Source organism: Myotis myotis, unplaced genomic scaffold, assembly GCF_014108235.1.
Source record: "Myotis myotis isolate mMyoMyo1 unplaced genomic scaffold, mMyoMyo1.p scaffold_m19_p_16, whole genome shotgun sequence".
Classification (NCBI taxonomy): Eukaryota; Metazoa; Chordata; class Mammalia; order Chiroptera; family Vespertilionidae; genus Myotis; species Myotis myotis.
Window position 1 is genome coordinate 7,469,212 of NW_023416320.1, and position 13,090 is coordinate 7,482,301.

General features: G+C 42.7%; 1 long non-coding RNA gene across 1 annotated transcript; it reads right to left on the reverse strand.

Annotated features, from left to right (window-relative positions):
- Window positions 1–4,093: 4,093 nt before the first annotated feature.
- LOC118670851 lies at window positions 4,094–11,679 on the reverse strand. The gene is made up of 4 exons (XR_004972482.1): window positions 10,411–11,679; window positions 9,552–9,832; window positions 7,008–7,061; window positions 4,094–4,182 (listed from the first exon to the last, which is right to left on the reverse strand). It is a non-coding gene; the product is annotated as an uncharacterized LOC118670851 (long non-coding RNA).
- Between the last annotated feature and the right edge of the window lie 1,411 nt (window positions 11,680–13,090).

The window sequence follows — 13,090 nt, forward strand, 5'->3', positions numbered from 1 at the left end:
CCACCTTCATCTATTAGAGTGTGAGATGATAAAAGGATGGCCTGTTTTTCTTTAATTTGTCTAGGAAAAAATCAGGAATTCAGTCACTTCTTCAATTAGGACCATTGGACATATTGGCCCCACCAGCTTTTCCTCGCAAAGAGGGTAGTTGCTGCCCCATCAGAGATGGACGTTTGCTCGGTGCTGGGATCTAAGTTACACAGGATTAAGGGGTTTCTAATGCACCTGATCTACTGGGGTCTCCTTATAGGATCTGTCATTAAAATCCTATCTCAAATTCATCCATTTTACCTATTTAGCCTTCTGAGATGTCAAAGTTTAATTTTCAAACGAGTAAAAAATCATGACTCTTACACAAATAAAAAGTTAGCCCATGTCAAAAAATCACTTAATTCATTAATGAGAGAACTTAGCAGGACAGTAAAGTTGTTCAAAGACAAATCTGACAGCCAGATATACACTGAGTGGCCAGATTATTATGACCTCCCCATCAGTACTTTGTTGGGCCACCTTTTTGCCTTCAATCCTGCGGCGATTCTTCTTGAGTCAATGCCAAGAAGAATCGTCGCAGGATTGAAGGCAAAATGTGTCCCAACGAAGTATTGATGGGGTGGTCATAATAATCTGGCCACTCAGTGTATATCCAGTCTCTCAGGTAAAGCATGTGAAAGTAAGTCTGCAAATTTAAAGACAATCACGGTCAATGTCCTTTAGGACAATAAAATTGTAACCTTTAGGGTTACTTGCTCTGTGGACAGAATTATTTACATCTCTCCTGGCTGAGATTCTCTAAGTTGACTATGTCTTCACAGAGTCTGGGCCCTAGCCAATAGTATATAATAAATATTAAACAAAGACTTTTACCCTCAAGAGGACCTGTTAAACAATGCTACAATGTGACATTACATGGACTTACATTTGCTTTATTTTTAAATTTCAATTATCTTTGCTAATACAGGGTTTTGCTTTTTTAAAAGACCAGAATAACCAACAATAAAAAAAAAAAAAAACGTGTCTATGTTAGTATGCTTGATTATTGGCTATATTTTGAGTACTCATTTAACACCTGCCATGATACCTTCAAAACCTTAGGCTAGTCTATAAAATCTTCCAGTCTTGTTAAATATAATGGTCTAGCCTGTGTGTGTGTGTGTGTGTGTGTTTACCTCTCCAGAGGAGGAACAATATATGAGATGATGAGGTGGATTTTTCTAGTGTTAGCGTTATTGGTTCCTAGTCCCCTGTCTTCCAGCTAAAATTGCATCCTCCAGGCAGAATAATCTACTGGATAAGAATGTGAGCTTTGGCTTCAGACAGCTCTGAGTAATATTCCTAGCTCTTTTATTAACATTGTCCCCTAGCAAGTTACTTAACCTTTCTGAATCTCAATTTTTGCAACTATAAACTAGAGAAACAATAGGATTGATGTAAAGATTACAACGGAAGTGCTTAGAACAATTCTGGCACATAGAAAAGGAATACAATAAATATTAGCTGTTGTTCCCTTGTCTTAACTTTATAAACCCCCGTACCACACAGAAAAATAGTACACCAGGGTCTTTGAGATAAAAGTATGCATATATTTTATATGGACCCTTAGGGTAATTACAACAATCACATTGCTGTTCTTAGTCCAATTTTAACAATTTTAAAGTGAGATATAAACTTGTTTTGTTTATTTTGCTTTCAGTTTTCTTTGCCGGATTCTGCAACATGGATCTGGATCAACAAAATGAGGATGCTTTGCTGACATCAAGCCTCTCTATGCACTAGAAGTCCACAGTTACATGTGTTTACAACATCCCTTCTGATATCACTGGATCCTTGATTTTCTTCATGTCAGAGGTATTAATATGTGAAGGCATGATCCTCTAGGATTGGTTGGGAGAACAAGCAAATGTGCTCCTTGTGTTTTATTCTTAAGGCCAATATATGAAGTTCTTCCCTGTATGGACATCTTGAGAGGCCTCCCCAAATTAGAAAACATGAGCCATCTACTCAAATCTATAACTTACTTAATCATTTTAGGTAAAGAAATATTTAAATTGAAGTAACATGTCGGAGAGAATCTCATTCCACTTCAACTTGCTCATAATAAAGTTTCTTTGGGAAGACCTGTGCCAGAAGCCAGTTTTAACTGCATAACTTTTCAATCATTTTTCTGTAATAGGTATTGTTTGTAGCCTTCCCAGAGATGAAGAAACACTAGAAGCTTGCATTCTAGCAAGATGCAAAGTCAACAAACTCAGTTACAGGTACATAAACAAATTCACTGTAATTGTTTCATGAATGAGGTTGAGGGACTTCAGGAAAGGTAGGGAATTGTGCCTTGTAGCTTGTCATGAGATTTACCCAGCACACCTACCACCCAGTTGGTGAATTGCCTTCTGAAAAACTATTAGAAAAGGGGAAAAGACAAGAAAGAAGAATAACTCATTTTACAGGTGCAATGGAGTTATATTATTTGGCTCCTCTATGAATTTTTGTTATTGTCTAAATGAGATAAAAGACTTTAGATAACACATAAAAGTGTGAGGTGTTTCCATCTGGCTAAAGTGTTCTCAGGCTAAAGAAACTGCAAGGAGGCTAGTCGTCTCTAGAGAGAGGAAGCAGGCATTGCTATGTGACATCATTACCCATATGGAGGGAAGGACACTTAGCATATTAGCCTTTTATATACATAGATAGCCCCTCCCCCAAAGTTGTCTGATCCCTCTAATTGGGCTAGAACAATGTAAAGAGCGACTTTTAATGGCAGTTTTCTGCCTACAGTTTTGACTAAAGCCAGGACAGGCAGTGCAGCTGTGCAAAGGAAGCTGACTGCAGGCTAAGAAGTCACCTCGTGTAGCTGAACCTCCAAGAAAGGTGCTAGTCAGTGCAAATTCTTGCAAGTGTGAGGGTTCCTGTTTCACTAGACCTTGCTGGCTCACATTCAGTCATGACCAGGGAAGTGCAAGCTTTCGGCCAAGTCCAGAACCTGCTTGGCCCCTGGGGACTTGAGTTTAGCTCTTTTAAAACAACATTTTGATGAGTTGTGGGTAAATGAATCAGAAGCATATGGATTCAATTTTCCTTGAAGTGTACGTGGGTTTAAAAATTAAGGGGGGGTACACGTGTGGAGCTTGAGGATGTTTTAAAGGCAAATGTTTAGAGAAGAACGCAAGATGCTTTGCAGAGCAGAAAGTACCCCTTCCTTCTCAAAGCCAGAAGAATTGCAGCAGATGTTAAAGTACAGGTGGGGTCTGCCCTTCCAGTGTCTGCTGTTATTCTGCTGGCGGCATCCTGCGATGTCCCGGGACCTTGCAAACAACACCCAGCAAATGCAAAGCAGACACCACCCAACCGGGAGGCCGAAATCGTATCTGAGCTGCAAATTAAATCACCAGGCAAAGCAAACAGATTTTCAAACAAAGGACTTGCGCTCTCGTTTTAAGTTAATCTAATTCCAAATGGAGGCGAGTCTGCAGACTGAGACATAAACTGAAGCTGAGATATCTAAAACATAAATTCTATCTTCTGAAGCTGGAAGCCCCTCAAGGCCAGAGGACATGCATATCAATGAAATAGACTGTTTGGGGACTGGAACTTGGCCAGAGGAGAGCCCAGCTACTGAACCTGATGGGCGTTGGGGTCATGTCCATTGGTTCGCCACAACCTCACTCTGATCCTACCTCAGTGGCAAGAATCACCTCCATTCTAAAACACTGAGTCCAGACGTAGGGTTGCCAGAGGCCAGCCACGTTTTAAATCGTTTAAGGACTGACATAAGTTGTGACGTGAGAACATTAGAGCACCCTGTATCTATTGCAATAATAATTGTGTAAAGGCTAGGACAATTCAACATAAAATATATATAAAGATAACAATGAGTGCTTTTTTCCCCCTTTCCCTGCCGATAGCGCGCTCACAAAAACGGTGAACATTCCTAAAACCCGCTGAACTTTCTGTGAGAAGTGTGGCAAGCATCAACCCCACAAAGTAACACAGTGCAAGACAGGCAAGGAGCTCTGTGCGCGCAGGGAAAGCGGCGTTGTGACAGGAGGCAGAGTGGCCAGACTAAGCCAATTTTCCGGAAAAAAAAAGGCTACACCTACCAAGAAGGTTGTGCTGAGGCTTGAATGTGTTGAGCCCAACTGCACATCGGAGAGGATGCTGGCTGTGAAGAGATGCGAGCCTTTGGAACTGGGAGGAGATAAGAAGGGAAAAGGTCCAGTGATCCAGTTCTAAGCTTCATGTTTTGTTTTATTATACGACAATAAAATCTTGATATGTTCACTTCAAAAAAAATGAGAAACACAAGAAAGTCCTTTCCAACTAGGGCAGTTAGCCAACATCCACCGACATTTGTTTAAACAACCTATCTTCATAATCATTTTTAATGTAGTTAAACCAAACCATAATATTTTATCATATAATTTTAATTGCTTTACTTGCCCCTGGTCTCACAGCAGAGTATGACTTCCTTGTTCTAATCCTTCTGTAGCTCACAGGGAATGGGCCCCTCCTACTCAAGGTTAAGCAGGCATGGCCCTTGGTTCCCTTGATAAGGAGCTTGGTTAGTCTGGGGGAACCGCATCTGCAGGAGCAGAGCGGGGAGTGGAAACTGGGGTTTGGCCATTCGAGGCCCTCCCAATCTCAGTCTTTTATTCATTAGAGAGGTCCTGCTTGTCCAGAAAAGTGATAGGAGGAAATCAGGTTGCAAAGAGATGGTATGCCATCACTGTGTCACTCCGCTGGGGACATTTGAGAGAACGGAGAGAGCGCGGAGCTATGGTGCTCTGGCCTTGGGTGTCTCTCCTGCCTTCTGGGCAAGGTTCATGGAGAAGCAGTGGGAAGCCAGATGTCTGGCCCTGGAAGCAGTTGGTAGAAAGGCTGCAAACTGACTCAGGATGATTCCTTCCTCCCACGACTCTGCAGACCCTAATGTCCCTGTAGTGCAAGCACCGTAGTGGTTTGAGAGCAAGACCCAGCTTTGTAAACGCTGTATCAGTCCCAGGCCCTGGCTGGCCAACTGCATCGCATTCAGCCTAGTTCTTCCAACGAGATTGACTTCATCTCATTCTCCCCCAAATGCTCATCTCCTGTTGGCCTTTTCCCTCCACTGACATGGACTCCTCTCCTCTCCAATAAGTCTGAGTTATTTATAGTCACACTGAGCATCTTCCTTGCTCTCCAATTCTACAAGAATATCTGTTTATTTCAATGATGGTTTCCTGAAAGGCAGATTGTGGTTAATCAGCTGATTTTATTCTCATGGTGGTTCTCTGACTGTATTGCCAAGGTCATCCTCTGTGTTCCACACTCACAGCCTCCCCCAGTGGGAAGGAGCCACAGTCCTCTTCCCATTACCCTCTCTTCCTCAGGAGATGGCAGCATAAGCAGACATCTCCCCTACCCTCCCACGGGCAACTGTTAGATGGAGAAAAATTCAATTTAGTTATTTCTGTTTTAAAAAGTAGGAAAATTTTTCCCTAGCTGGTTTGGCTCAGTGGATAGAGTGTTGGCCTGCAGACTAAAGGGTCCCAGGTTCGATTCCGGCCAAAGGCACATGCTGGGGTTGTGGGCTCGATCCCTCCCAGTAGGGGGCATGCAGGAGGCAGCCAATCAATGATTCTCTCTCATCATTGATGTTTCTGTCTCTCTATCCCTCTCCTTTCCTCTCTGAAATCAATAAAAATAGATTTAAAAAAAATAAAAAGTAGGAAAATTTTAATACCAAAATCAACCATGTAATGGTTTTCAAAATTCACTCATTTGTCATTTACTGAGTGCCTCCTATTGACCAGGCACTATCCCCAGAACCTGAAATATAAAAACAGGAGGAATTGTTGCTACCTTCAATCATCTTTCAGCTTCTAACAGAGGGGCCTGGATCGACAGTACATATCAGCAAATTACTGCCATCGAGAGGTCTGCTTACGAAGGTAGAAAGACATACAGCGCACAGGGAGTGTGACAAAGGAGGGGGGTGGCCAATCCTACCTTAGAAGAGCGGGGAAGGGGAAGCTGAGGCAAGAAAACATTTGTTTTAATCACTTCTTATTCTCCCTGTAGGTGAGGGAGAGATTCCGTCCTAGGATGATAGGGGTGACTGAGCACATGAGACTCAGCACTGGACAGGGGAAATTAAAAGTTCATTAGTCACCTGCGCTCACAGCTGGGTGAGAAGGGCACCGCATGCCATGCAGGGTCACATGGGACTGGGGATCTGAACTAGAGTGAACAGCCAGGCACCGCGGGAAGCAGGCTTTTCTACTGAGAAGAGGAGATGCCCCTGGTCTCATAGGAGGGTATGATTGCCTTGTTCTAATCCTTCTGTAGCTCACAGGGAATGGGCCCCTCCTACTCAAGGATAAGCAGGCACTGCCCTTGGTTCCTTTGATAAGGAGCTTGGTTAGTCTGGGGGAACCTCATCTGCAGGAGCAGAGTGGGGAGTGGAATTCGAGGTTTGGCCATTCGAGGCCCTCCCAATCTCACCAGGCAACAAGGCAACACGTAATAGCAGGCCTCAGTTGGGTTTTTTTGTTTTTAAAATATATTTATTGATTTCAGAGAGGAAGGGAGAGGGAGAGAAATAAAAACATCAGTGATGAAAGAGAATCATTGATCAGCTGCTTCGCCCACCACTGGGGATCCAGCCCGCAACCTGGGCATGTGCCCTGACAGGGAATCAAACCGTGACCTCCTGGTTCATAGGTCGACGCTCAACTACTGAGCCATGCCAGCTGGGCCAGGCCTCAGTGTTAGGTCTTAGACCACAGTGGTACTTGAGACAAGTCCTGAAAAATGTGTGGGCTTTCCCTGGGTGGCTGGGCACTGGTGGCATTCCAAACAAGTGAGAGCAAAGGCCCAAAGGCATAACACAGCCTGGAAAATTCGTTACATTTTTTTTTTTTTAATGAAGAATTTCTTTCCACAGATTTGTAGAAAAAAAAACCCCACAATCTTTCTTTAAAGCTCAAAATATTTAAACATTAGAGCTAATGAAAGAAGAGAAGACATGTTACCTGAGAGCGGCACGGTCCAACAGAAATAGAATGTGAGCCAGAAATGTGAGTCACCTGTGTGAGTTGAAGTTTTGTAGTGGCCACATTTTCAAAAAGTAAAAAGAAATAGGTGAAATTAATTTTAATGATATCGTTTATTCAACCCATTATACCTAAAATATTATCATTTCAACATGTAACAATAAAAGAAATAGTCACAAGATGTTTACATTCTTTCTTCATAATAAGTCTTTGAAATCGAATAGGTATTTTTAGAGTTACAGTATCCCTCAATTTGGACTAGCCACATAATTCAAGCACTCAACCCCCACATTCAGCTGATGACTACCATATTGGACAGCACAGATTTAAAGCATCTTGAATCAGCTAACATTTGGAACAAAATGCTATATATTTTCAAATCTGTACGTCAGCTGTTAAAATAACAAGCTCACACAATTGAGTGTAAATTTTTAGATGAGGGATAGAAAATGCCTGACATGGGTATTATTACTGCACAAACTCCTTCCTGTAACAATTACAAATATTACTCCCTCCTACCCGTAGATGCCCCACACACTTTCCAGGTAAGTCTGCAGGCTGCCACGCTTACATGGAATTGGCATGTAGGAGGAGCCCATGAGCCATCCCTGTCCCAGACATAAAGGTACAGCTTTCAGACTATAACATACACAAATCTTAAGTCTCCTTGACAGGCTCAGCTTTAAACACTAGATTTTAGAACACTAGAAATGTAATGCAAAAGAAGCCACCGGCCGTGGGTTTATAAAAAAACTTCAATTAACATCATTTATTAGATCCTTCGATGACAACTGTACTTAGCTACTTGAGCCAATGACTACCCCTTTTATACCTGAGGTCAAACTGCACCATCCAAAAGGCCTCACTTATTTTTGGAATCCTGCAGAGAACACTGTGATAGTTCCCCGGGTTTCCTTACACTGATTTCTTCAGAAATCAAACATAACTGTAGCAGAAGCCTGAAAAGCAGCAATCCAATGATTGCACACACACACTGTTGCTCTCCTTACAAAATATATATCTGAGAGGGCAGAAAATAACATCCTACCAAACTCAAAATGGTGTCTGTGTCTCCCCCCGCAGCCACCATGTCTGAATTCTTTAAGAGATCCGCTTTCTTTTGATTTATTTTTACATATCTCTACTTTTATTTTCTCTCAGTAGAAATTCTCCTGGCTGAACCTACATTTTTCTGTCATCTTAAAAAAAATCCATTGCTTAAGAATTCACATTTCACACCATATATTTGCTAGATGACATGGGAAATAATACCCTTTCTGACAGTGAGTGATAGAAAGGAACCTAGGAAAGAAGATTCGGAGACCTGTTTTTACATTGTTCTTAGTGTTTCAATATGAAACACACATGCACACACACACATACACACACACACACACATGCACACATAAGACAAGTTCTTACATATGTGGATAGTGATCTCACTGGGGAAATGTTGTGCCCAACAGGTATAGAATTCAAAGCACGGGACGGTAGTAGAAAGAGGTCTCAGTGTAGCCCAGTGACCATCGTGCCTTGATGTACTGGGATGTGCACTGTTAAGGTGCCATTTACAGGACTGTTCAAATACCTGGGAGGCAATTGGAGAAAGCTCTCCTAGAGTAAACTAATAAAATACTCCATAGAACACCCTATGAACCGAACCAACTCCATTCTCAGCTAGTAGGTATTTGAACTGCTTTCTTTCTGATTATAGAAAAGGTCTCTTGCTTGACTGATTTTTGTCCATGAAATGTATATATTTCAGTCTCAAAATGCCCCCCAACCCCATCACTTTAAATTTTATCTTTGGCATACCTTAGACCAGTGGTTGGCAAACTGCGGCTCGTGAGCCACATGCGGCTCTTTGGCCCCTTGAGTGTGGCTCTTCCTAAGCCTTAGGAGTACCCTAATTAAGTGAATAACAATGTATCTACCTATATAGTTTAAGTTTAAAAAATTTGACTCTCAAAAGAAATTTCAATCGTTGTACTGTTGATATTTGGCTCTGTTGACTAATGAGTTTGCCGACCACTGGCCTAGACAAATAGAAAGAAAAAAAGAAAAAGTAATGAGGGGCCAAGATGCTTGAGACGTTTCCACATGGATGCTCATTAGTGAGCCCATCTGAAAATATCCCCAGGAGCCTGGGGCCGGGGGGGGGGGGGGGGGGGCGGGCGGTGCGTAATGTAGACCGAGTCAATAACGCAGTGACCCTGTGGCCGGGCCACCAATACCACAGTCAGGCCGTGGGTGAACTCAGAGGGAGTCTCCAAGTGCTCCGCCTGAGAATAAAATGTCAATGAAGTAAAACCATGCTAACAGCCTTAAGGTTATCTCATACACACACACACATACACACATACACACATACACACACACACACACACACACACACACACACACACTACTCCCCCCCACCCCCCACCTTTCTGGTTCAGGCTAAGCAGCTCTTTCAGGGTTTATATCCCCCTCACCCCCTACGTTCAGGCCTGTTTTTACATAAAGTGAAACGGGATTTCTTACATGTGCTGTGGAAATGTGCGGTCTTCATGGAAACACTGGTCCAGTTACATACGCACATGGAGATGATTAGCTGTGAAATAAGGCTTTAGTCCACAGCCTCCCACACCACACGAAATGCTCTCCGATTACAGGGACTGCGACCTCTGGAAGTCCCTTTTGTGAAATGACAAGCCTGCTGGTTTCGTCTTTGGATACAATGCCCAGCTGTGTTTTTTAAGTACACTTGAGTTTCTTCGGCCAGACCACAAATACTGCTGGTTGAAATGCATTCTGTAAAGTCCCTAGGGGGAAAAAAATAACACTAGTAGTTCCATAAATGAGGGGTAAATAGCACTATTATGGTAATTTCTGGTTTTAATGCTTTCAGCTAACACGGGAAGACTATGATTTGGATGTTGCAGCAGAGATATTAGGAGAAACACCTAGATACTTCACTAGACGTGCTGCAGAAATGACAGCATAAATTGTGTGCAATTTCACACTTCCCACCCACTCCACTGCCAAAAACAGAACATACACACACACACACACACACACACACACACGCAGTTCATGGCCTTATAAGTGTGTATGTGATGTGTGGCATGTATTTTATTATAGGCATTTCTAAGGTTCCCTCATTTAAGCCATTAAGATTGCATCAGACCAAGTCAACGCTGCTCCTCACCCCCCACCACCCACCCCCACCAGGCCCCTCCCCACACTGAAATGAGCGCTCAGGGATCCGGATTGTTCAGAGCAAAGGGGAACGCTGAGCTCCCCACACGGACCCACTGGTGTCCACATGCCCAGGAGAGCCCCAGCTTTGTACTTCGCAAGGCCAGACTGGGCTTCCACTGGGCGCCAGTGACCCACTTACTGGACTAATGATGCTGCTTCCTCAGACTTCTTGGGCGTGGAAACCAAGTCTGCCCTCCAGGAGTAAGCACAGCGTCTGGGAACAGCTTGAAGCCTGCCTGCTCACGAAGGCCCTGGGTCTCTTCTGTCTTTAAAATCCAGGCTTCCTACAAAAAGGATAACCTTCCCTCCCTGACGTGGAGTCCAATGACCAGGTATTACACTTAGAAAGGTGGAGTCTCCCCTGGCCGCCCGGGAGAGCGCACAGCTGTCAAGAACCAAACACCAGCTTTCAAAAACCTTTCTTGAGAACCAATGTGCCATTCGAAGAGCAAAGTAGGGAGCCATTTTCACTAACATGGCAGGGATGTTTAAAACGAATTATGTTTAAAAGACACAACCTGCCCATATTCATGAAAAACATCTATGGTTCGAATCTTTTAAATGTATTATTATAACATTTAACATACTAGAGCTTTCATTCCTGCGTAGTAAGTTTTTCCTTTAAATGGCAGAAATAATCTAGTGTCCTGATTTCTCACTATAAAAGGCACTGTTAACATTTAGTGAAAAGTGAGGGTTTGTCCTCCACAAATATCCCAATATATGCTCTTTTTACAAGTCGGATGAAAATGTCAAAATTAATTGCTGTGCTATGTCTAAATCTTGTTACAATAGAAGTTTGTTCCTATCATACATGAGGGTTCTCTTATTTCTGTTCATTTTAATGCACTAGGGGGGCTCAGTTGTGACTCAGAATTCGGGTGTTCCTGAAATATCTGGAGGATGGTGAGGACAGGGTATATGGAATCAAGAGCTCCTTTGAATGACATTGGGAGTTGGAAATGGGGGAGGGGCAGCAGTTCTGAATGCAGCAAGACAACCCTCATTCATATTGCTCTCTGCCTCAGCCTTCTAGGACTCCTGCCTGGGTCCTTAGGAAAGAAATCTGCAATGAAACACAGTAAAGTTAATCCATAAGTAGATAAGAAGTGCATATATAAATGCATGCTTAGATGCAATGGCCAATATTCAGCAAGGACTTGCTGAGTTCCTGGCAATGAAGAGGATGGTGGTTAATCAATGAAAGACACAGAAATGCCTGACCACCTGGATTTATAATCTGATGAGAGTAGGGAGTAATGGAGACAGAATATATTTAAGTGAAATTGGTAATATGCAGCTGTGAATACGTGAAACACAAAGTTTATTCTTGCATTATTTATTAATTATTTTTCCACACAAACAACTGTAAGCCTACTATCACCCACCCCTGCATTTATAAGACAATTAATTCTAAAAAATATATAATAATAAATCAGGAAAGAGAATATGCAAAGATTAAGGAGGTATGTTGACATTTTAGGTAGGTTGGCCAGAGAAGGTCTACCGGAGATGACACTTGAGGAAAACACTGAAGAAAATGAGAGATTCCTGAGGCAAATTTTTTCCAGGCAGAAGGAACAGCAAGTGCAAAGGCCCTGAGCAGGACTATGTCTGGTATGGTCAGGGCACGGGAGATTGAGTGGGTGGAGAGTAGTCAAAGATGAGGTCAGAGTGAAATGGTAAGGACAGGCCAAGCAGACAGGACCCGACATGCAAATGTGACCACATCTCCTTTTACATGATGGGAGGTTATTGAAGTGTTTGAGCAGAGGAGTGACATGATCTCAGTAATGACATGATCCCAACAATGACAGGACAAGGATGGCACAGAGCGGCTTACCACCTGGAAGAGGAGACATTGGAGTTGAGATTCTAATAAAGAACAAGAGTTAGCTGGAGTCCAGTGTGTTTGGGGGAGGTGGACAGAAAGAATTTTAGAGCCAAAGAACAGTATGTGAGATGGCTGGGTGGGGTTGGTGCTGGTGTTTTCTGAACCATTGGCAGATGATGGTGGTGATGAAAATACTTTCTACTCCCTCAAAATTGGACATCAGTTTTCTTTACATGAAAGTATTGTGAGATCAGTTCCTGGGCACTGGCTTTTGTCAGGACTAAAAGTATGCTCTGGTATTTGTCCCTTGCATGCCGGGGACCTGGGTTTCAGCAATGCTGAAGACAGGGCTACAATGAGGTGAAGCCGAAGAGAAAAAGAGTGGTAATGTCCCATAGCAGGCAGCAGAGACCCAGCTGACAAATTTACAATTACTAAGACATGGTCCTGGCTTGGGGCCTTTGCGAGTGCTGTTTCCTCTGCTGGAAAGCTTTTTTGGATATATCTCAATTCCTTCAGTGCTTTAAATGTGCCATCTCCTAAGGTAGTATAACTTATAATTACTGGAATTTAGGGACTTAAAAGCTGGAGTTTTCCAAGATTAGATTAAAGCAAAGCGAGAGAAATAGGAAACAGCATTGTAGAAACATGGGCTAAAGATGAAAAATAGTTGGATAGTACTTGTGTATTTTCTCAAACAGCTTTTGAATGTATTGCTTTATTTTGTCCATGCAAGTAACTGTAAGTTAAGGAGGGAGAGTAAAGAAAGTAGGCCACAGAGAGTTAACAAATTATATAACACCACAGAGAGAATGAACGGCAGATGGGGGAATTAGAACACAGGATCCTTGGTAACCAGTTCAAGTTCTTTTAGAAAAGCCTTGATATAAATAAACAAGTCCAGCCTGGCTGGCATGGCTCAGTGGTTGAGCGTAGACCTATAAACCAGGAGGTAAGGGTTCGATTCCCGGTCAGGGCACATGCC